This window comes from Ischnura elegans, chromosome 10 (genome assembly GCF_921293095.1).
Source record: "Ischnura elegans chromosome 10, ioIscEleg1.1, whole genome shotgun sequence".
Lineage (NCBI taxonomy): Eukaryota > Metazoa > Arthropoda > Insecta > Odonata > Coenagrionidae > Ischnura > Ischnura elegans.
This window is the reverse complement of record NC_060255.1, coordinates 66,909,009-66,918,735: the sequence shown is the minus strand read 5'-3', so window position 1 is coordinate 66,918,735 and position 9,727 is coordinate 66,909,009.

The window sequence follows — 9,727 nt, the reverse complement described above, 5'->3', positions numbered from 1 at the left end:
AGTGAAGTTGACTGGGCAGTTATCCTGCTGAGAGGGGTTTTTGGGGAGGATGCTAAATTGTTTTGTATCCAGCCCCAAAAGGAGGAAAACAAGAAATTTCCACCATCCTTCATAAGTGTTGCATAAGGTAAGCTATTTTCTGCATAATGTATACATCTTATAATATCAATTTTCATGTGGTACCGTAAGTTGGGGAGAGTTCAGACATGGGGGGCGTGTTCAGACGATCACACCTACATTGTGTTTTCTTCCGAAAGTCACATTGTTTTACAATGAAATCATGTCTCCCAGACTAGAATGATAAAATGCTTATTTTTATTCTCATGTATCATATGGTATAATTATTTGGGGTTCATCATTCTTATTAGATAAAATTTTTATAATCCAAAAGAAGATAGTAAGATCCATGTGTAATGCCCAATTCAGGAGCCATTGCCGAATTCTCTTTATAAAATTAGACTTGCTTACTGTGCCATCAATCTATATTTATTGTACTTTGGTTTTTACTCGGGAAAATTTATCTTTGTTTCGTCAAAATGAGTCTTATCATAAACACAATACTAGACAGACATCCGATCTACATGTTGTACAGCAAAATTTTAAGGTTTCTTCTTCAGGTACAAGAGTGATGTGCATCAAAAGTACAATGCCCTTCCTGGGCATTTAAAAAACATTGAAAAATTGTCTGCTTTCAAATACCAGCTGAGGAAGTTTCTAATGACAAAGTGTTTTTATACGGTGGATGAGTACTTTTTGTAATGTTGAACTGCTGTGCCTTTGTGTGTGATTTTTTTTCTTATCTTGACCTGTCCTATGCATTCATGTAATGTCTCCAGGATAAGTATAAGTAAGTATGTATGATTTTACACTTTCCCGGCAAATAACTATAGAAAAATCTTCTCGGGATTGCGCGCGGGTTAGATTATTTAAGAGCGCCGACGTTTCGGGTACCGACTCGCTACCCATTCTCACGGCTACTGATAGAAAATTCGAAAAGACCGTTGAAGCCCAGCGTTAGGAGGAGCCGGATTGGTCGAGATCCGATTGTTGTCGCGGAAGACCGTGGACCAGCGTAGACTTAGCTCTGGCAAGCATAACTCTTTTAAGGGTTCTATTCCAAGAGCTGCTGATCGAAAATCCGGTGTCTCTGTTTACTTTCTTATTTTCAAGTTTAATTTCAATCGCCTCTTTGGTTAAACGATCCCAGAAATGATCCGATCGCCATAAAACTCTGGTGTCATCCCACCGTATTTTGTGGTCCTCATCCAAGCTATGCTCGACTATGGCTGATTTTTCCGGTTGATCAAGTCGGAAATGCCTTTGATGTTCTTTGAGACGAGTAGATATTGTTCGCCCAGTCTCACCCACGTAGACATTACCACACTCACAGGGGATTTTATAAACTCCGGGAGTCATAAGGCCAAGTGGATCTTTTACACAGACGAGGCGATCTCTTAAACTCGTCATAGGGCGATGGATGGTTTTGATATTATACCTCCTCAGAACCCTAGAAATCTTGCCCGAAATAGTGGAAATATAGGGTAAAAAGGCCCTGGCTGTCGGTTTAGGTTGGTCTTCCTTCATTACCGAGCTCTTTGCAGTTGCGGAGGATTTTCTGAAGGCCAAAGTGATCTGCCGCTCTCCGTACCCATTCTGGCGGAAGGTATTCTTAAGATAGTCCAATTCCGAAGGAAGAATCTCCGCGTCGGAAATTGTTCTCGCACGATGTATTAGGGTGGAAAGAACTGCTTCACGTTGGGAAGGATGATGGTGACTATGGCCATTGAGGTACAGATCCGTATGCGTGGGTTTTCGAAAGACACTATGACTCAGTTTGCCATTATCTTTCCTATGGACGAGGACATCAAGAATGGCAATCTTATTATTCCGCTCTAACTCCATAGTGAACTTGATGTTCGGGTGTTGGTCGTTCATATGGTCCAAAAAATTATGAAGAGCGTCCACTCCATGAGGCCATATGATGAAGTAAGTATGTTTTATTATCCGAAGACCAGATTACACTGATATAGGAGTCGTCAGGTACATAAAAAATATAACACAGGTACATAAAAAAATAAAATAGACAAATAATTATACACTATTACCCTGAAGAATCTACGGAATAATATAATTTTTCCAGTAAAAAGCGTTTAGCTTGTATTTTAAATGAACCAGAAGTTTTACAATTTTTTAAACTGGATGGTAATTTATTGTACAGGCGTAACCCTACAGTTTTTGGGCCTAGAAAGGCTGATTTAGTCCTGACATAATTATAATGAATGGTATCATGACCTCTTGTGTAATAATCATGGACATCACAGTTTTTAGGGAACTCATAAAATTAGTTTTGATAAACATGAGGACAGAAAGAATATACATACACACATGGGAGTGGGAGAATATTGAGTCTTTTAAAAATAGGTCGGCATGGGGCATTATAAGGTGCAAAGACCATAAGTCGTGCAATTTTCTTTTGCAGCCTAAAAAGAATAGAATAAAATTACAGTAAAACCTCTTTACATCGTAATGGAGGGGACCAAAATTAGGGCAATTTGATGTATGAAGGTTCACTATAGACAGGTTTTACTGATAGGCACCATTTTTTCATATCCTTCGGAAATGAAAGGTACAACTGTCTTTTAAACCGTTATATTTATGTGTTTAAACAAAAATGCATGCATTAGTGAACATACATTTATTATTTAATAATTACAGAAAGCAAGCGCTATCGTGTGATTTTTATCATGATTCGAGAAGAAACGATGTGATCTCTCTTAATTTAACAGTCACTTAAAATGATTAGTATAGTTGGATACCTTTCTTATTTTTTACTGTTAGTTATGCTCTCATATGGAACAAAATGGCCACAACTAATGATTAACGTGAAAATTACAGCACATTAAAGGTGTATAAGAAAAAAAAGTGTGAAACAGTAATTGCTGAAAATGTCATTCCATGTACATAATCGCGGCTGCATTAATGGTCTCTAGTTGTCTCGGTACGATTTGCAGAGGTAGTTAGGCTGTGTTGGGGGTATCTCCTTGATATGATAAGAGGAGGTTTTATGAGATAAAGAGGTTCACCACATAGAGGTTTGCCTACAAATTTACATGTAAATCTGGCAGGACAATAGGGGTGGTATGAAGTATGGAGGTTTATGATGTAAAGAGGTTCACTGTGTAGAGGTTTTACTGTATTATTATTATTATTCAATTTCATGCAGCTCGCCGGCAAAATGGTGAGAAACTACGTAAGGGTGATTGGAGGCCGGCACTTGTGCATGCATGAAGAGCGGCAACGTGAAAAGGCTGTTGAGGCTGTAAAATGTGGATGTATGATGCTACGCACTGCATGCATAGAATTTGGAGTCCCAAAGTCAACAGTCCACAACAGACTCGAGGGAAATCACCCAAAAAATTCTGAGGGACAAACGGTGCTATCAACCAAAGAAGAGGACCAGCTAACCCAAGGGATTCTGAAATGGGGAATTCCTTTACGTCCCAATGACCTCCAGTTAGTGGTAAAGGAGTATTTAAATAGGTGGGATGGCATGAAAAAAAATTAAAGATAACTGCCCGGGAATGGAATGGGTGCGGGGTAACATGGCGAGACAGAGAGAACTTGCAGTGCGACTCGGTGAAAACATAAAAAGAGTCTGTGCATCAGTGACTAGAGAAGTGCTTCTAAGATATTTTAAAAATTTGGAAGTAGTTCTGGACGGAGTCCCTCCGGAAAACATCATTAATTAGGAGGGGAGAGAAACACCATCAGTCATCAAGGACACTAACAAAACAAGTGTTTCTGTGATGATCGCAGCATCAGCAAGCGGAGAATTGGTTCCACCGTACACAGTGTACAAAGCTGTACACTTATATCCTACGTGGGTAGAAGGTGGCATTGAGGGAGCAGGATTTAACCGAAATAGCAGCGGATGATTTGACATTGCATCCTTCGAAGACTGGTTCACTGCAACGTGTGTGCGATTTTTCAAAAACAGGCAGGGGCCAAAAGTTTTGATAGGAGGCAATCTTTCCAGTCACCTCTCTTTAGAGGTAATTAGGCTATGCAAAATAATGGGAATAAATTTTGTAATGCTCCCTCCTAATGCGACCCATTTATGCCAGCCTCTCGACCTTGCTTTTATTAGGCCACTTAAAATCACATGGTGCAAATGTGTTGATGGGTGGAAGCGTAAAAATCGTGGAGTTCTTCCAAAAAGTAAGTTTCTGAGATTACTGAAATCTGCCTTTGAGTCAATTGGACCTTCCTTGTCTGGCAATGTTCGTGCTGGGTTTAGAGCTGCAGGAATTTTCCCATTCGACAAAAGTTGAGTAATAAACAAAGTTCCTTGTTTAAATCCAGAGGAAAATTCGGCCGATTCCGCCAGAGGCATTGCATGCTCAGATGCATTTTTGCAATGGCTTGCATCATCCTGTGTAGAAACACATGTAGAAAAAAAATCGAGGGGAAAAAGGCTTCATGTTCAGCCAGGGAAAAGTGTTAGCCCTGAGTGCGTGCAAGGTTCACCACGGGGAAATTCATCTGCAGGTGACTCTTTTTCTTAGGCCTCACAAAATAATGATATTTCCCGTGAAAGTCATTTTGAAATTCCCGGCTCTATTCCTAAAAATTCATTCCTCTTGATTAGGTTTGAGACAGACAAACGTGACAGGTTTTTTGTGGGAAAAGTTGTAGAAGTCTGTTCCAATGAACGAATCTGAGTACAGATCCTTCGAAAAAAAAAAACACAGTCAAGGAGACTAATTTCAGTTTCCCAGATGTTGAGGATGAGTCTATAGTTTACAGAGCGCAAATTCTTCGTCAGCTGGCTCCGCCGAGGGACTTGCGAAGGGGCCACTTTGTTTTTAGCTGGTTAACCAATATTGATGCAGTTGAATAACTCTTGTACTAATAAATGGTATTACAAAGATGTTCTATGTTTTATTTTTACATTTCAACGAGTGTCTAAGTGTCCAATTCCTACAGTGTCAAAGTTGCATCATTGCCAAAAGGTCGAGCTCTTTTGCTAGAATTGGGAAAATAAATGAAGAGATTAACAACATTGCAACAGTAAAAATGTGACCTCAAGCTGATTTATTTGGCAATATATCACCTGTATGCGATCCCGTTTTCATCATCTCTTTCCAAACCTGCAAAATCTTACGACCTTGCCGGCCTAATTTAGACGTTAAATTAGTAAAAATTTTACCACTAAGCAAATTTGTTGGGTGCATTAATAAATGATGCATTCCATTTTACCATTTTATCACTAGAATTAAAATCTAAAAATAAGTATAACTAGGTCACAACCACCAATGCAACGCTCGTAACATTTTTCGATCTCTATATTTTTGCGATGGAAACAAGAAAATAAAAGTATGTTTTAAGTCCTGTCCGTAAGGAAAATATTTATTCATTGTTATTATTATTGATATAAGAACACATTTCAATAAATAGATCACATATTATCACAAAAATTATTACTCTGAACGAAAATGTCATTATCTTGCAGGTGTCCAAACTTGCCCCACTCTATGAGGCATATTTGATTGAAGTTATTGAATATTTTTCGTCGGCAAAAATAAAGCTACATCAATTTATTTTTAACATGAAGTTTACAAAGGTTAATAGATTATTAATTTCGATTTTCACGACTGTCGGTATATATTTCGATGCAGGAATAATTATTATTTATAAAAAAGTGTCCGGACTTGCCCCAACTTATGGTACTCTTTGTTTTTTATGATCACTGCATTAAAGAAAATTTTTGATAAAAGCTGGCTACAAAGACTCTGCTCTCAAAGAATAAGTAAATAGGTTAGGGTCCTTCCTCTTAGAGCAGGCCACAGACATGGGTAGCCACAGAGGTTTAGGTCTCGATGGGGCCAAGCTGACAATTGAGAGGCAGGAAGAGGAGGCACCAGAGGCAACACTGTCAGCACAAATGTCTTGCATTTAATTTTTATTGATTGAATAATTGCTTTTATCAGTCTCACCATGGAATATTTTGATCAAGGATATTAATAGCTCATATCATTATTGCAGGCAATACCTTGACCCAAAAACTGGGAAACACTTTGCCCTGAATCCATCCTCAGGACAGTATGAGGATTCTTAGATGAGAGATTTAAAACGCCACCCAGCTGGAAATTTTTCCTACCGGTTTCGGTAGGCTATATGCTTTTTGAAACATCCTACCAGGTTCGGTAGGCAACCGAACCCCATCCGTAACCAACCGGGTTCGGTAGGCAGTCGAACATCATCTGTAACCAACCGGGTTCGGTAGGCAGTCGAACATCATCTGTAACCAACCGGGTTCGGTAGGCAGTCGAACATCATCTGGAACCAACCGGGTTCGGTAGGCAGTCAAACATCATCTGTAACCAACCGGGTTCGGTAGGCAGTCGAACATCATCTGTAACCAACCGGGTTCGGTAGGCAATCGAACCCCATCCGTAACCAACCGGGTTCGGTAGGCAAACGAACCCCATCCGTAACCAACCGGGTTCGGTAGGCAATAAAACATCATCCGTAACCAACCGGGTTTGGTAGGCAGTCGAACATCATCTGTAACCAACCGGGTTCGGTAGTCAATCGAACATCATCTGTAACCAACCGGGTTCGGTAGGCAGTCGAACATCATCTGGAACCAACCGGGTTCGGTAGGCAGTCGAACATCATCTGTAACCAACCGGGTTCGGTAGGCAATCGAACCCCATCCGCAACCAACCAGGTTCGGTAGGCAATCGAACCTCATCCGTAACCAACCGGGTTCGGTAGGCAATCGAACATCATCGGTAACCAACCGGGTTCGGTAGGCAGTCGAACATCATCCGTAACCAACCGGGTTCGGTAGGCAACCAAACCCCATCCGTAACCAACCGGGTTCGGTAGGCAATCGAACATCATCCGTAACCAACCGGGTTCGGTAGGCAGTCGAACATCATCTGTAACCAACCGGGTTCGGTAGGCAACCGAACTTCATCCGTAACCAACCGGGTTCGGTAGGCAATCGAACCTCATGCGTAACCAACCGGGTTCGGTAGGCAATCGAACATCATCGGTAACCAACCGGGTTCGGTAGGCAGTCGAACATCATCCGTAACCAACCGGGTTCGGTAGGCAACCAAACCCCATCCGTAGTAGTAGTAGTAGTATTTGTTTAGGGTGCCTCGACAACTAAGGTCATTTGCACCACAGACAATCTATAAAAACAAAAATTTTAAAAGATGCATTAAAAAAAAACATTTAAACATTCATAAAAGTTTTGAAATAAAAGGGGTTGTCAAATTATAAAAAGGTTGGAATTTAAACACTGTTAATTAGCCCGGTCTCTATTAAAAACTTTATCACTCGGCTGACACTATCAGGGTCGTCTCCTAGGATGTGCCCTAGGTCTCCTCCGATGTTCAGCCGATGGCGCACAGAGCGGTATTTCTCACATTCAGTCAGGAGATGTCTCACAGTAATGGGAGAGTCGCAAACATCACATAGGGGTGGAATTCTCTCTTCGGTGAAGAGGTACGAGTGGGTCAGAGCGCAGTGCCCAATTCTCAATCGTGCGATTGCGACCTCCTCCCTGCAGTTCCTCCTGACAGACGTGGGCCACGCTGAAATTACCGACTTGATTGCGCGCAGTTTATTTCCGGTAAGAGAGCGCCAAGTCTCTTTCCACTTTTCTAAGGCTATCTTTTTTGTGGTCGCCTTCAAATCTTCATATGGTACCAGCACAGAATCAGCAACGTCGTCCTCGCTGGCTGCCTTCGCGGCCGAGTCGGCCTTCTCATTTCCAGCAATACCCACATGTCCAGGAACCCACAGAAAACGGATTTTCACTTTTTTCCGAGCAAGGGAAAGTAGTCTATTTTGAATTTCCTGGACGATTGGGTGACCGGGAGAAAAACTGGAAATGGACTGCAGGGCGCTCATGGAGTCGCTGCAGACCATAAAGGACGCGTTGCTATACTTAATACCATCCAGAGCCATCTTTATGGCGAACAGTTCTGCCGTATAGCCGCTACACAGCGGACTGAGCTTGGCCTTGAGGGTTCCATGGTGAGACGAGATCACTGCACACCCGCACGCACGCTCCGACTTCGATCCGTCCGTGTAAACAGGAATGAAGTCGGGGTGGCGGTGCATTACTTCCTTGAAGCTATGCTGGTATTCCGCGGCAGTTGTCAAAGATTTTTGATTTTTGTGGAGGACAAAGCTGACTTGTGGAAAAGGTACCTGCCAAGGTGCATTTTCCGAATTCCCAATGGGGTACACTTCTGGGAGTATAAACTCACTGTCAAGGATAAAATTATTAAAAGTAATACTTAGGGGTCTAGTTGCCCTAGGCCGCCTATTAAAAATATTTATAAAGCGTGGGTTAAAAATAATATTAAAACTAGGGTGCCCTCTCATTGTTAGAATTTTAGCAACATAGTTGCACATGAGGATGTTTCGGCGTGCAGTCAACGGGGGCTCCCCAGAATCTGAGTAAACACTCAAGACCGGAGAAGTCCTGAAAGCTCCAGTTGCCAATCGAAGCCCCGCATTGTGAACCGTGTTCAAAGGTCTCAAATAGCTTTCACGGGCAGAGGAGTAGACCAAACATCCATAGTCTAATTTCGAGCGCACCAATGCTCTATACAATAAAAGCATCGTGGAGCGATTGGCACCCCACGAGTAATTACATAGATATCGCAGGATATTTAAAACTTTAAAACATTTGTTTTTTAAAAACTCAATGTGCTCACGCCAATTAAGGCGACGGTCAAAAATCAACCCCAGAAAGCGGGCTGAATCCGTATAAGGTAGAATTCGGCCGCTCAGGCGAAGTTCTGGTGGAGGAACTTGTGCCCGCTTACGATGGAAGTGGACACATTTCATTTTTTCAACGGAAAAACGAAATCCACTTCGATTCGACCATTCCCCAAGTCTGTTAAGGGTCAGCTGGATGACCTGTGCGGCACTGGCAATTGTGGACGATCGACAGAAAATGGCCAAGTCGTCCACGAATAAGGAGCCCATCACTGGTGTTCTGACGCATTCTGTAACGTCATTTATCGCAATGGCGAAGAGTGTGACGCTGAGTACAGAGCCTTGTGGTACCCCATTATGTTGTGTAAAAGGTCCGGATAAATGATTACCTATTCTTACTTTAAAAACACGGTCTGCTAAAAAATTTTTGATAAAAATTGGGAGATTTCCTCTCAGGCCCCACTCATGTAACGTATTCAGAATCTTCTGGCGCCAGACTCGGTCATACGCCTTCTCCAGATCGAAGAACACGGCTATGACATGCTGGGCCAGGAGGAAAGCCTCTTGGATAAAATTTTCGGTTCTCACGAGGTGGTCTGTGGTGGATCTACCTCGCCTGAAACCGCACTGGATATTGGAAAGAAGGTTCCGACGCTCCAACCACCAAACGAGCCGACGGTTCACCATTCTTTCCATGGTCTTGCATAGACAACTGGTCAAGGATATTGGCCTATAATTATTTGGGTCTGTTTTATCCTTTCCTTGTTTGGGGATAGGGACAACTACGGATTCCCGCCACGCTGTAGGAAAGCTTCCCTCAACCCAAATTTGATTGAGGGTATGGAGAATATCCATCAACGCGTTCTCCGGTATATTCCGAAGAAATATGTTTAGGACACCGTCCACTCCTGGCGCGGTGTCTTTGGAATCCGCTATGGCGGACTTCAGTTCCCATAAGGAAAAAAGATCATTGTATCCG